General features: G+C 39.9%; 1 long non-coding RNA gene across 1 annotated transcript; it reads right to left on the reverse strand.

The window, feature by feature from the left end:
- Positions 1–4,423: 4,423 nt before the first annotated feature.
- On the reverse strand, positions 4,424–5,779 carry LOC137502916 (uncharacterized). Its single transcript, XR_011018921.1, has 3 exons — positions 5,647–5,779; positions 5,171–5,329; positions 4,424–4,883 (listed from the first exon to the last, which is right to left on the reverse strand). It is a non-coding gene; the product is annotated as an uncharacterized lncRNA (long non-coding RNA).
- Between the last annotated feature and the right edge of the window lie 7,326 nt (positions 5,780–13,105).

Genomic DNA, 13,105 nt, shown 5'->3' on the forward strand with positions numbered 1-13,105 from the left:
ATGCCGTCAAGGCTAAGACTGATACAGATAAATGAAAGTAACAAATTAGTTCGAGCCCGCAGTAAACACTAGGTCTTGCCAGAAATGAATCTACTATAGGCTAAATAAATGACGCAGGTGCAGCCGGGAATCAGCCATGCAGGACTTTAGTTCGAACCCATTAACTCCGGAAAGGAAGCTCGTAACCAAATGAACTACGTGCAGGGCTGTTTCTGTTTAAACAGGATCAAACTTGAGGGCTTTTGTATAAAGCCCATTCTTTTCTCAATTAGACATTTTAATCAAAATTACTTTCTGTTAAACTCTGGGCATGACTAATCGGTGGATGTCAGGACGTTAGCCGTATCCTATTGAGATGTGGGATGTCATAATGAATGGGCATGTCCAATTTCTTCAACTCTGCCTTGTATGGGATCAGAGTAATGTCTAAAAAACCAGTTACTCATTTATGTGAACGGCTGGGTGAACCTCAGGGCTATGACCATGTCCAGAAGTAGAAGAGCTTTTTCTAAATTGCTAAATGTTCCAACATTTATATTTTCAAATTTGAATTTAATTAATGCTTGTTACAGAATTTTCATCCCAACTGCAGCAGCATTCTTTGTGATGCAAAGTAAAATGAAGAATGATTATTACTTAATATTACCTAGTATAAATCTAATCTAATCTAATATAATATAATATAATATAATATAATATAATATAATATAATATAATATAATATAATATAATATAATATAATATAATATAATATAATATAATATAATATAATCGCAGTGTTGTTAATAGTCAATGCTAGCCGTAAACTCTTAGCCCGCTGTCACACAGGGCATCGAACGATCAAGAGCGACCAACTGGCATCGAGTACTAACGACTAAATTCATTTACCTTGTCACACTGCTCATCGATCGAGAGGGATCGACTGCACGGAAACAGCTGATACTCCCGCCCAGTACCGTACATGCTACAGATGTATTCATATTCACGAGAGAAAAAGAATGTGTTGTGAAAGCGATAATTCGGGTGGAAATATGATTCTAACCTATGAATATATTAGGAGAAAGGAAAGAACCAGACGATCGCAGTGGACAAGGTAAAGAGCCATGGAGAATTCCACCAAAGTGTGCCTTCGTTGCGGAATGACGAAGAAAAATTCAGGAACTAGTACCGAATGCCCATCAATAATTACGGTATAAGGAATTAGAGGAAAAAATGAAGTCAGTAATAAACATCAGGCAAACAAATTACAGGAAAAGTATAAGTTCTGAGGAAAGGCTGACACTATCGTTAAATTCAATATTCACAACGATTTTTTTAGGTTTAAAGTCAAAAGTGATGTTCACCTTCGAAACTACTACTGTATGTCCGTGGCAAAATATATCAAATAAAAGATTAGTGGCATTCTGCAGGATTCTAATAAAGTATTGATAAAAAGGACTGAAAACTGTTATGTACATCAATTTGAATTCATAATTTGAAGGTGCTACCATCAACAGTGGAAATATATTTATTTAGGCCTACAGGTTTCTGGATATCGGTGACTCATACAGATTTAGGATTGCTCACAATAAATCAGTGGATTTGTTCCCATTATATATGATGCCATTCATAGAGCACTACAGCCAGAATTCTTGACAGGGTGAAAATTCCAACAAAAGCCTCACAAAAGTGGCTCATTGTATTTCAAATATTAAGACTGATACCATTTATGCTTATTTGTTTTAATGATGCTGGATCCTGGGGCATAATTACTGTCTTTTCAAATGATATTTTGAGGTGTTTATTAGATGGAGGTTAACAGCTTTTTTTTTTTTTTTCATACCACTTGGTGAGATCCCACCTACCAAAATAATAGACATATCAAGAAATGCTTCCAGTCAAAATTAACATTACCTAATGTAGAAATAGTGTGTCAAGTTTCATTACAATCCTGTAAATAATTTTGAAAGAAAGAAAAATGCACATATGCTCTGAATATTGTGAAAATGATAAAAGCAATGGAGTTCCTTACATTATTTCTCTCCCTCATGATCCTCTGCAAATCTCTTGTCGCCTCTCCTCTTCTTTGTTATTGTGCCATGTTCAGAATAGTATCATATTGCTTTCATGACAAGCATGTTGCTGAATTTCTGTAGGTCTACTGTGTTTCGTGCAAAGAATCCAGGTCCATATCCAAACTTTGCAAGAATGACAATCCTGTCTTAATTTATATCATTGAAGACTACAGCAGCTTCGAAAGCAGCTAATTTTACCAAATGGCTGTGAAGAAAGGTTGTCTATGGACATCTCTTCCAAAGTAAATTCTCTTTAGGATTCTGTGTATTCACATATGTGTACATTTCTTGAGGAGTTCAGGTGAGGCTAGTGCTCTGTACACTAGCTTAATAACTATAGGAAAAGCTTCTGGAATATTGTTCTAATAAGTACGTTGGCAGTGTAATAGACTGATACTTGTCACAACTACATGTAAATTACACACAAGGTCTTGTTTATTACCCTCATCACTAAGCATAAAGTACTGTCTCCCCAAACTTTGCACTGGCAAGCTGATCTAATTGCTCACTTGGCAATAATAAGCCAATTAATATAAATCCTGCACTTCCATCCAAGTTACTGGTAAACTCCTTGGTACAGAGTAACAACTTTTTCCGCAAAGGTCAGGTAGGACTCTCTTTCTTACCTCAATGTTGATTTTGCCTTTCTGTGTATTGTTCATATGTAACATCTTTACTAATATGAACATGACCAAGCCTATCTATCCATCCTGAAATACTTTCCTTATGTATCAGTTCAAGGAAAATGAAAACTTTGCCTTCAATTTCACCAAAAATGAGAACCAACCACTGCAAAAAATAATAGGTGCTAATAACAAGCACCTTGCCTTCTATTTTTAGAAGTGAAGAGTATGCCTTTCTAACAACTAAATAGAATACTATTGCCATCTACAGTAAAATGTTATTTAGGCCTCAGGTGGTAAATGATTTAATTTTGCTATATCTTACATTGCCTTTCAAAACTGTTTGTAAATACCAATTATATAAATGAAGGTTTGACAGAGTAGGGTGTATGGGCCTTGTAAGATCTTGGATTGACTTACAGGGTAATTAATCTACTCAACCTTTTATTACAAGCATGTAACTGTCATATGAATATATTTTTTATAAATAATGTACATATTCTGCCATCATATCCCCTTAATATCACATCACACAAAATACAGTTTCTTATGTTGTAGATTAAAATCTACAAAACTTTGGTGGAAACATCTGTCAAAATAGTTACAAATGAATTTTTCATCTTTGTTTTTCATTGTTTATATGGATCTACAGCACAAGAAATAAAATAATCAGTCTACCTTGATGCCCTCTGTAGGCCAATATGTTATTAATAAATTATAAGTACGGTAACAGACATGAAGGTAGTGATTGCTGGTGCAGACAGGTACAATGGCAGGAGAGTACTTGGAATGAGGAGATAAAGGCTACGTAAGTTACAAAGTTATAAGGTGGCAGGGAGGGATTCTGTCAGGTATAACTGTAGTAAGAATTTTGTCCTATGCAAACAACTTGGTCTATTGAAACTGTGCAATCTAATATTAATGGATCTACAGTACAAGAAATAAAATAATCAGTCTACCTTGATGCCCTCTGTAGGCCTATATGTTATTAATAAATTATAAGTACGGTAACAGACATGAAGGTAGTGATTGCTGGTGCAGACAGGTACAATGGCAGGAGAGTACTTGGAATGAGGAGATAAAATAGAACTGAATGTCAGGTTGAGAATACAAAACTGGAACATGTAGATAATTTCAAATAGGTATTTAGGATGTGTATTCTCGCAGGATGGCAGTATATCAAGCAACATTGAACACAGATGCAGTAAACCCAATGCAATGAGCTTGCAGGTGTGATCAACAGTATTCTGTAAGAAGGCAGTCAGCTCCTGGACAAAACTACTAATGTCCTTACACTGGTCTGGTTTCAGACCACCTGTGCTGAAAACCTAGTGCAATGAGTTTGCAGTTGCGATCAACAGTATACCGTAAGAAGGAAGTCTCAATACGCTGGTCTGGTTTCAGACCACCTGTGCTGTACAAACCTAGTGCAATGAGTTTGCAGTTGTGATCAACAGTATACCGTAAGAAGGAAGTCAGCTCTTGGACAGAACTATCAATACGCTGGTCTGGTTTCAGACCACCTGTGCTTTACAACTGCTTACTACATACACACAGAAAGGACCTACTACATGTATTTCAAAAACTCCTTTCCTTGTAAACCATACCTGTTCTACCACATAAAATATACAAATTAAGATGTTGTAATAATGCTAATAATTAATAAAAATTGGAGTTAAGGTTCTTTCCCATCAGGTCCTAATACACATAACTCACTGAGTATTCCAATAAATATTGATAGATAAGTATAACAAAAAATGATTTAATTTAAAAAGTAGAACATTTCTCAAGAACATAAATTTTATTAGATTCTTTCTTGGTCTAACACTGTATACAACAGTTTCTGAATTTTAACTTTGAAAACCCTTCGACCTAGTTCACTCATTCTTTCCATGTCATCATGAAGACACTAAAAATAACATTGATTATATTTTCTTTTCAGTTTTCAGTATCTTTTCTAAATATTCACTTAACACATCACTGTCACTTTCACATTTCTGTTTCTTTTATTTTTAACTGCTGGAAAAGCTGTTTGTAGAAGCAGAAGCCACTGGACTGGAAGTTGAAGTCCCTTCAGTAATTTCTGAACTGTAGGAGTTAAACCCCTCCAACACAAATTATTTCTGCTTCCTCCTCCTATATTACAGCTTGGTGAAAAGGCTCTCATACACCAGGTGCCACTTCCATAGATGTGTTTGTTATAGAACTGAAAAAAATGAACAACATATTAATGCAATTCTTCTAAATTAGAGCTACATTTTAGTCTGGACACAAGCCTTCTGTTTAAGAAATTGTTACTTTCAATAATTATTTTAGTAAGATGATTGCTAGGTTAGATTATATTATATTACTTTCAGTTATATCTGATAAATTAATGAACAGATGGGTGGAACTTATGGCCTACAGACTGAATCTTCCCCTCACTCTTTCACAACTAGAACACTGGTCTGTAATGTAGGCCTACTTTTAAAAATAAATATTACAGAATTGTACCTTCTTCCAGCAATGAAGAGTTCCAGAAAGTTGAGGGCATTGAAGTAGACCCATTTTATGTTTTCTGTACAGCAGAACCTGGGAGGAGAGGGAGGATGTTATCTCTCCAAGTTCGATATCCAGCCCTCAGAATTTGCCATGTTTTGGCACAACTTTTTCCTGAAACAATGAATCAGAATATTGTGACAAAGAAAATATACATGTAGTAGGCCTACTTATGGCATAGGCCTACACTTATTTGTCATTAAAGCAAACAATGGTATTCATTTCATTAGGTACCGGTACGAGATGGAGGTTAGGAAAGCACTGCTTATGTTTTCCAAACATTTCTTCAATTAAGTTACAAGAATGATAATTACTACTTCTCCTAGTGTAACTCATTTTACCACTCTATTCCGTATAATATACTTTATCAATAAATAATCTAAGATAACACTATTCATAAGATAATCGTAATAAATCTAATAATTACTTACCAGTTTTTGTCCCAATTCTCCACACTATAGAATGCCATACAAAATTCACGGTCTCCCTATTACTATATCCAGGGAGTCTAGGATTATACACCACTTTGTTTTCATACACTAAGCAAATTAATGTTTCGATTTCATCAACAGATGCCTATGTTGCGTCCGCCATTATCGAACGACTGCGACTGAAAAACGGACACGTTTGTTTTTACAAACCAGTCGATCTTCATCGCTCGTAGTTGATCGCTGACGATCGATGCTGTGTGACTGGTGCCACTGCCCTCTGTAGGTTTGTTTTCTTAGTCGGTCGATCGCAGTCGTTCGATCGAGCCTGTGTGACAGCCCCCTTAGACACATATGTTGCGATTTTTTACAAAAAATATTCGGTTTTCAATTTAAACGTTAAAAATCCCACCAATTCTTCCCTTTTCGAATCCCGCAATCAGTTTTCGCCAAGGCCATTTTAAAAGCGATATAAATGATAGCGATTCGCCATTACGCTGTGCATAAGAGGAGAGGCAGTAATTGCTTTTAAAATACTTTCTGCTCAGAGTTCTTCTTGGACTCACATGCAACTTTCAGAGAATGTTTCACTGCATTTTATTATCAGTTGAATATTATCTTAATGTATTTTACTCCTAAAATAACATGAAACTATATTTTGCCTAATGAACGAACCATGGTCCGCCTCTGTGGTATAGTGGTTAGCGTAATTTGCTGCCACCTCCTGAGGCCCGAGTTCGATTACCGGCTCTGCCACGAAATTTGAAAAGTGGTACGAGGGCTGGAACGGGTCCACTCAGCCTCGGGAGGTCAAATGAGTACAGCGGAGTTCGATCCCCACCTCAGCCATCCTGAAAGTAGTTTTGGGTGGTTTCCCACTTCTCCTCCAGGCAAACTTAAGGCCACGGTCGCTTCCTTCCCTCTTCCTTGTCTATCCCTTCCAATCTTCCCATCCCCCCCGCAAGACCCCTGTTCAGCATAGCAGGCGAGGCCACCTGGGCGAGGTACTGGTCATTCTCCCCAGTTGTATCCCCGACCTAATGTCACACACTCCAGGACACTGCCCTTGATGTGGTAGGGATGGGATCCCTTGCTTAATCCGAGGGAAAACCAACCCTGGCGGGTAAACAGATTAAGAAAGAATGAAAAATAAAATAAAACCCTCCAATAATCGAAATCGACTTTCAACCTATTAGGTCGTGTTACGTACATTTATTACGTTTTGAAGAGATGTTAACTACAGAACAAAAATGGCTAACCGGACACCAGTGGTATCCGAACCCACAAAGTCCATAGGCCACCATAGCTCAATTGGTAGAGCAAACGACGCAAAATCTGGAGGTTGTCCTCGAGCTTCAGACTCTTGGTCGGGGGATACAACTGGGGAGGATGTCTAGTAACGCGCGCTGGCGGCCTCACCTGCTATGCTGAACAGGGGCATTGTGGGAGGATGGGAAGATTGGAAGGGATAGACAAGGAAGAGGGATAGAAGCAGCCGTGGTCTTAAGTTAGGTACCATCCCAGCGTTTGCCTGGAGGAGAAGTGGGAAACCACGGAAAACCAGTTCCAGGATGGCTGAGGTGGAAATCGAACCCACCTTTACTCAGTTGACCTTCCGAGGCTGAGTGGACCCCGTTCCAGCCCTCTTACCACTTTTCAAATTTCGTGGCAGTGTCGGGAATCGAGCCCGGGTCTCTGGGGGTGGCAGCTAATCACACTAACCACTACACCACAGAGGTGGACACTAAATGTACGTAACACGACCTAATAGCTTGAAAGTCGATTTCGATTACAATGCTGTGGTTAAAATTCAATATTGATATCTCCAATAGTTTATACCTGACTGTAAAACCCGCAGTTGTTCTTACATGTATGAGTATTTTTGACGAGTCTGCCAAATGGTAGCCCAAAAAATGAAAACCGTGCCACAAGGAACATTTTCCATGCAACATATAAAAATTCTTTGTCGATAACTTCGCAACCAATTAACTCATCAACTCCAAATTTTGTGTGGCGCTATATCTTATTAATATGTGCTTGTGCTTTAAATTTGCTTTTGATAAGTGGTAAATTGTAGAACTTACAAATTTCTATCATTATTCCCTTTAAAATTGTTGTAATTGTTGTCATGTTTGCACTGAAATCAAGTGTATTGTTTGCAGTTGCAATATTTTTGAACCTCTCTGATTTTATGTTAAAATATCCACAAAATAGGTCGCAAGGTGATAAAGAAATTAAACAGCAATGGTTGTGTCAGGGTATTCCTTGGAGTTTCCACAAATTGAGCCTTGGTAATGAAATACTTCCTTGCGAAAGATGTAAGATACAGGATTGTGATTTGCAAGAAGTGAACTATTTCCCCAGCCAAGCCTAATACCTGGTGTGAAAACCTACACATAACAAGACAGTATCATATAATCCAGTGTTCGACTCCTGGTATTACCACACTGAGGTGATGTGGCAACGCATTAAACAGACACCCAGCAGTCTGGTGAAGCAAGTATGTCGACACCCACAACAAACAATGTAGCCTATCCGTTGTAGGTCGCTTGCCGGAAGATGTTACTTCAGGACGTTTACAACATCAGCAGCAGAAGAAGTGCGTTTCTTCTTAGCTGATCGTAATGTGACATAAGAATTTCACGCCTCGTTCGTTTCCTTTAAAACGTTCAGAAATGTAACAGTGACATCTGGATTTAACAGTTAAACAGTTAGGAACGGCTTGTTATTGTGATTGTTTAAGCACCGTGAAGTTCGTTACGTCCTTCTTGGAACGCACACATGTAGCCTCTTCAACTTTACGTCAGATCGCACCACATGCCTGTGCTATTTAATTTTAAGCCATCCCCGTGGTGTACGAGTAGCGTGCCTGCATTTTACCCGGAGGCCTCGGGTTCGATTCCCGGTCAGTCAGGGATTTTTACCCAGATGTCAGGCTGGTTCGTGGTCCACTCAGCCTACGTGATTACAATAGAGGAGCTATCTGACGGTGAGGTGGTCTAGAAAGCCAAGAATAACGGCAGTAAGAATTCGTCGTGTTGACCACATGACACCTCGTAATCCACAGGTCTTTGGGATGAGCTGTGGGGCAGTTGCGCCGTGAGTTTTTATTTAATTTCAAACCTCTCCCAGGCTTTGACCGTGATTCGAACCAGAGACATCTTCATAGGAAGCCTGTTTCGTTGTCAAAATTGTTTCAAAAATCTTGTATACAATTTGCTTCACGTCGCACATAGGTCTGACGGCGACGATCGGATAGCAAGTGGCAGTGGCCTTAGAGCTCCATCATCTCTCGGATGCGGCCCTAACCGCACCGTTACGACTGTCTTCAACGAGGTCTGTGCCCAGCCTGTTCAATAGCCTGTCTCCTCACGGTTTGAAGTTTATTTTATTAAATTATGAACTCGTTTCGTCACCAGGTGGCGTTCGTGTACCTCTCTGGCGTTGAGGAATGAGGACTAATCCTGCCAGCGAATGAGTCAACAAAGGGGGCAAATCAATTCCTGTTGTCGACATAAATTGAGTATGACTTCATGAGAGAGAAGCTGGACGGAGAGAGCTGTTGGTCGGCTCCAACAAGTTCATTATTTCAATATGGGTGTGTTTGTGAGCGCCATCGCCTACGAATACTAGGTCGGTTCTTAGAGCAGATACCCCGATGTGGCCAACTAACTAAGAGCTGGATAAAATACCCCCGTTCTACTTCTCACTCACTGAACAGAGTGAGGTCGCCGTGCACGTAGCTAAAGGCTTCCGTTCGGGAGATAGTTGTCCGTCGTTTCCTATTTTCATACCAGGCATACCGCTTATTATCTTCCCATCCGTGTGTCGCCAAGAACGTTTGTCGTGTTGGTATGACGTCAAAACAAAATCCTCACACTGGCCAGGGCCTCAGAATAAGAGAGCTCTGCATGACAGGGCTCGCCAATAGCAATATTTGGATCTGTGTTATGTTTAGAATGATGTCTTTTATTTTCTCACAATTCACGACCTCTATGGAGATCGATTTACTTTGCGCCGGGCTGAGTTGCTCAGACAATTGTGACCGCAACTTGGAAGATTCGATGCTCGCTCAGTACGGTGGTTTTTGAAAGTGCTCAAATACGTCAGCTTCGTGTCAGTAGATTTACCGGCACGTGAAGGAACTCCTACGGCACAAAATTCCCGCTCCTCGGCATCAAAAGTGGTTAGTGAGACTCAGAACGCTAACATTGTTTAGCTTTCGATGTGAGTAGATGCTATTTTTATATCGGTAGCTTGAATTCAACGACCTCATTTATTGTTAAGTTCAAGGTGAAGGTGATGGGGCAAGAGAATCGTCTTCGCAAAGGTCAAGAGACCTCTTGGTTGATCTCTCGACCTTCGGAGACCAGTGAAAGTTCCCATGGGACAAGTTTCATCTTATAAATAATATTTGCTTTTACCTTCAAATATGGTTGTGCAGAGTCGTAGCCGTGTGATATCGTTACTGGCTTTTCTCTGAGGTCGGCAGGTCTGAATGCTGGACAATACAAGTGGGACTTTTCTCATTTTAAAAATATTATTAATTTATTAGTAATCACTGTTCACCCCAGTAATTTTATGCAGCAATGCAAATTAGTTTTTGTTATTAAATGAGTTTCGTTAGGCCACTCTTCCGTAATGTACTGAGAGTAAAAAATCTAGGGGTTCTGATGGGCCCAATCCCTAAAACTCTTGTGGAGAATAGAGTACACTTGTTCCTCGTTTCATTAAGTTTGCATTCTAACCTAATTTTAATCTAATGCATACATGATCAGATTAATCCAATTTACACTGACCGTATTACAATAAGAAAAACAAACAATAAAAGCTAACAAGGAGAGGATAACGAGTTCTTTAGAATAGAAATAATAAGAAAGATGCAAAGGAAGTAAAAACAGATACTATCATATCCATGTCACTTGTAACGGTCTGGCTACACCTCACACGGCCCGCCAAACGTCTGAACTGCTGCAGCCATTCAAGTGGGAGCGGAACATCCTCCATACAGTCCAGACTTAGCGCCATTCGACTATCATGTGGTCGCTGAGCTGAAAAAAGAATGAGGAGGTGAAAGCAGGTGGTTACATAGCGCTGGAGGTGGTTTCTACGCATCCGGAATCGAAAAGTCGGTTGACCTTTCCGAGAAATGGTTAATCTCTTGAGGACAATATGTAAAAGTGAACCTACGTTGTATGTTGTCATGGGCGTATTGCCTATGTGTGGGATGTGTAACTTACTTTTTGACTCGCCCTCATATATTGCACTAAGACAACATATTGAAGGTTTCCGGGCACATAAGGAAGGCAACGGGCTAGGACGTGAAGGGGGAGGGTCAGCGGCCGTGCCTGGTGTGAAAATCTCCAGAACACAAGCTCAGCCACTCGCTCTATTAATACTTTCGCGCTAATTTCACTCTCCACGGCTAAATGATTAGCATGCTGGCCTTTGGAGCAAGGGGTCTCGCGTTCAATTTCCCCTCGGATTCTAACCCTGGGCGTAGTGCCCCGTCCTTTGTGACACCCTCTAGTGAGGCCAAATGCCACTGTTATTACTCTCTCTCTATCATAAGTTATAAAAATAACCAAGCTACGAGTAGTAAGTAGAACCCGAATGTTTTAGCAGTAATAGGTTATATACTAGCCCGGACAACAAAGCTGCTATGATATTTGCATAAACACTAGGGGTCCGGGCTATTAGAAACCCTACTAGTTATTTTGTTAAGAACGAAGCCACAGTTTCCAGTGACAGCCCTTTTAAATGTAACTTGAAATCTTTAACAACGAGGCCACAGTTTCCAGTGACAGCTCTGTTAAATGTAACTTAAAATCTTTTCAGACTTTTGAACACAACAACTCAACACACTATAACACACCTGTAAAAACACACTATTAAACAAGGAATAAGAAAGTAAGACAGATTTCGTTCTTAGAGTCTATCAAGTCACACTCAATATTTATGTTTATTTCCGTCTAAATCCCTAGGAGTTTTGAGCTTATCTTGCCTTGTCGCCACTCGCCTATACAATACTCTTTCACTGACTCGTATCCAAACCGGCTGTGTATTTTCATTCCTTGTGTTATGTTGCTCTCACTACATTATGAAAGAGCGGTCTAGCAAAATTAGTTTGCATCCCAACCTATTAGTGCCTAAACATCCGAGCACTAGGACGTCCTCATAGACGAAGAAGGAAGGCTCAGGGCGCTGGTAGGTTCTCTGCACAATGTTCTCGTTTACAGCAATTTTCTAACTTTGGGCACCTCCAAAACTGGTCACATTTTGCTTTATACAAGAATGAAGATATTTGTGGAAGGTTTGAACATGCAACCTGACCTAATTAATGAGTTATACATCTACTCCGGCGGCTAGCAACGCCTATAACCTGTTTAGCCTAAACATCTTTCTCAAGGGCGATACTGTTCTCTTAATCTCTTGGCCCTGACATTGAGAAAGCCTCCGAGAACCAGTATTGGGCGGCAATTCTTGCTTATGGCACTTTCTCGCCAAGCTCAGGTTTGGAGTAAGTGAAAGGTGACGACCCGTTCAACATTATAGGTCCTGTTTTCGACGGAGAAAGAGGAGTTAACATTCTTAAGCTGGATTTTCAAATGATGGCTCATAATCTGTTGACGTTTAACTTAGTCTTGAGGCGAGATTTCTAGCAATTGGATCCTTCCGTTTCACGAGATCTCAGCCCGCGGCGAAGTTGAAGGAAAGTGAAAGAGGTGCGAAGAACGACAAAAAACTCCCTGAAAGGGTTATTACCTCTTTAGTTGTAAGAAAGTAAATCATAATGAGAATGGTTCCGAGTACAGTGTGTTTCAAAAGTTTAGCGTTTTCTTCTAATTGTTCTTTAATTAGAGTGAAATCTCTAAAGCCTTCCAGCAGGGTAGCATGTTACTGAACTTCCAACCAGGAGTTTGTTGGTTCGATTCACGTTCAGAAAGTTTAGTAAAGTGGTTGTCAGACAAATTGTTCTCTTCCTGCAGTGCTATATTTTGTTTAGTGGCTCTCACTAGGAAACTGTTTGTATGGTTGCACTTGGAATGTGCTATATAGAAGGTCAGACGGGAACATCGCTCTACACCTGTCATTCTGTCCACAGCATGACAAACTGATCAAATTTAAATAGAAATGTAGTAGTTTCCGCTAATACAATATAATATTAATACCATGTATGTTTACATACACAGGGGCTGCCTGGATGAGGCGGCAAAGGCATGCTTCATTCGCCCGGAAGGACGCGAGTTGGAGTCCCCGTCATGAAGTCGAAATATTTAATAAACGAGATTTCCTCTTCCGGAGGTGCTCATGGCGTGAGGTTCACTCAGCCTACACGAAAGGTTAGTTCGTGGAGGCAAAGGCGGCCGGGCGTAGAACACCAAGTGCAGAGGTTATGGATAGTGGAAGCCTTTACCTTCCACCCCTCCAGGGACCTTCGTGGTTATATATATGGTGATCG

The sequence above is a fragment of the Anabrus simplex genome, chromosome 13 (assembly GCF_040414725.1).
Source record: "Anabrus simplex isolate iqAnaSimp1 chromosome 13, ASM4041472v1, whole genome shotgun sequence".
NCBI classification, from domain to species: domain Eukaryota; kingdom Metazoa; phylum Arthropoda; class Insecta; order Orthoptera; family Tettigoniidae; genus Anabrus; species Anabrus simplex.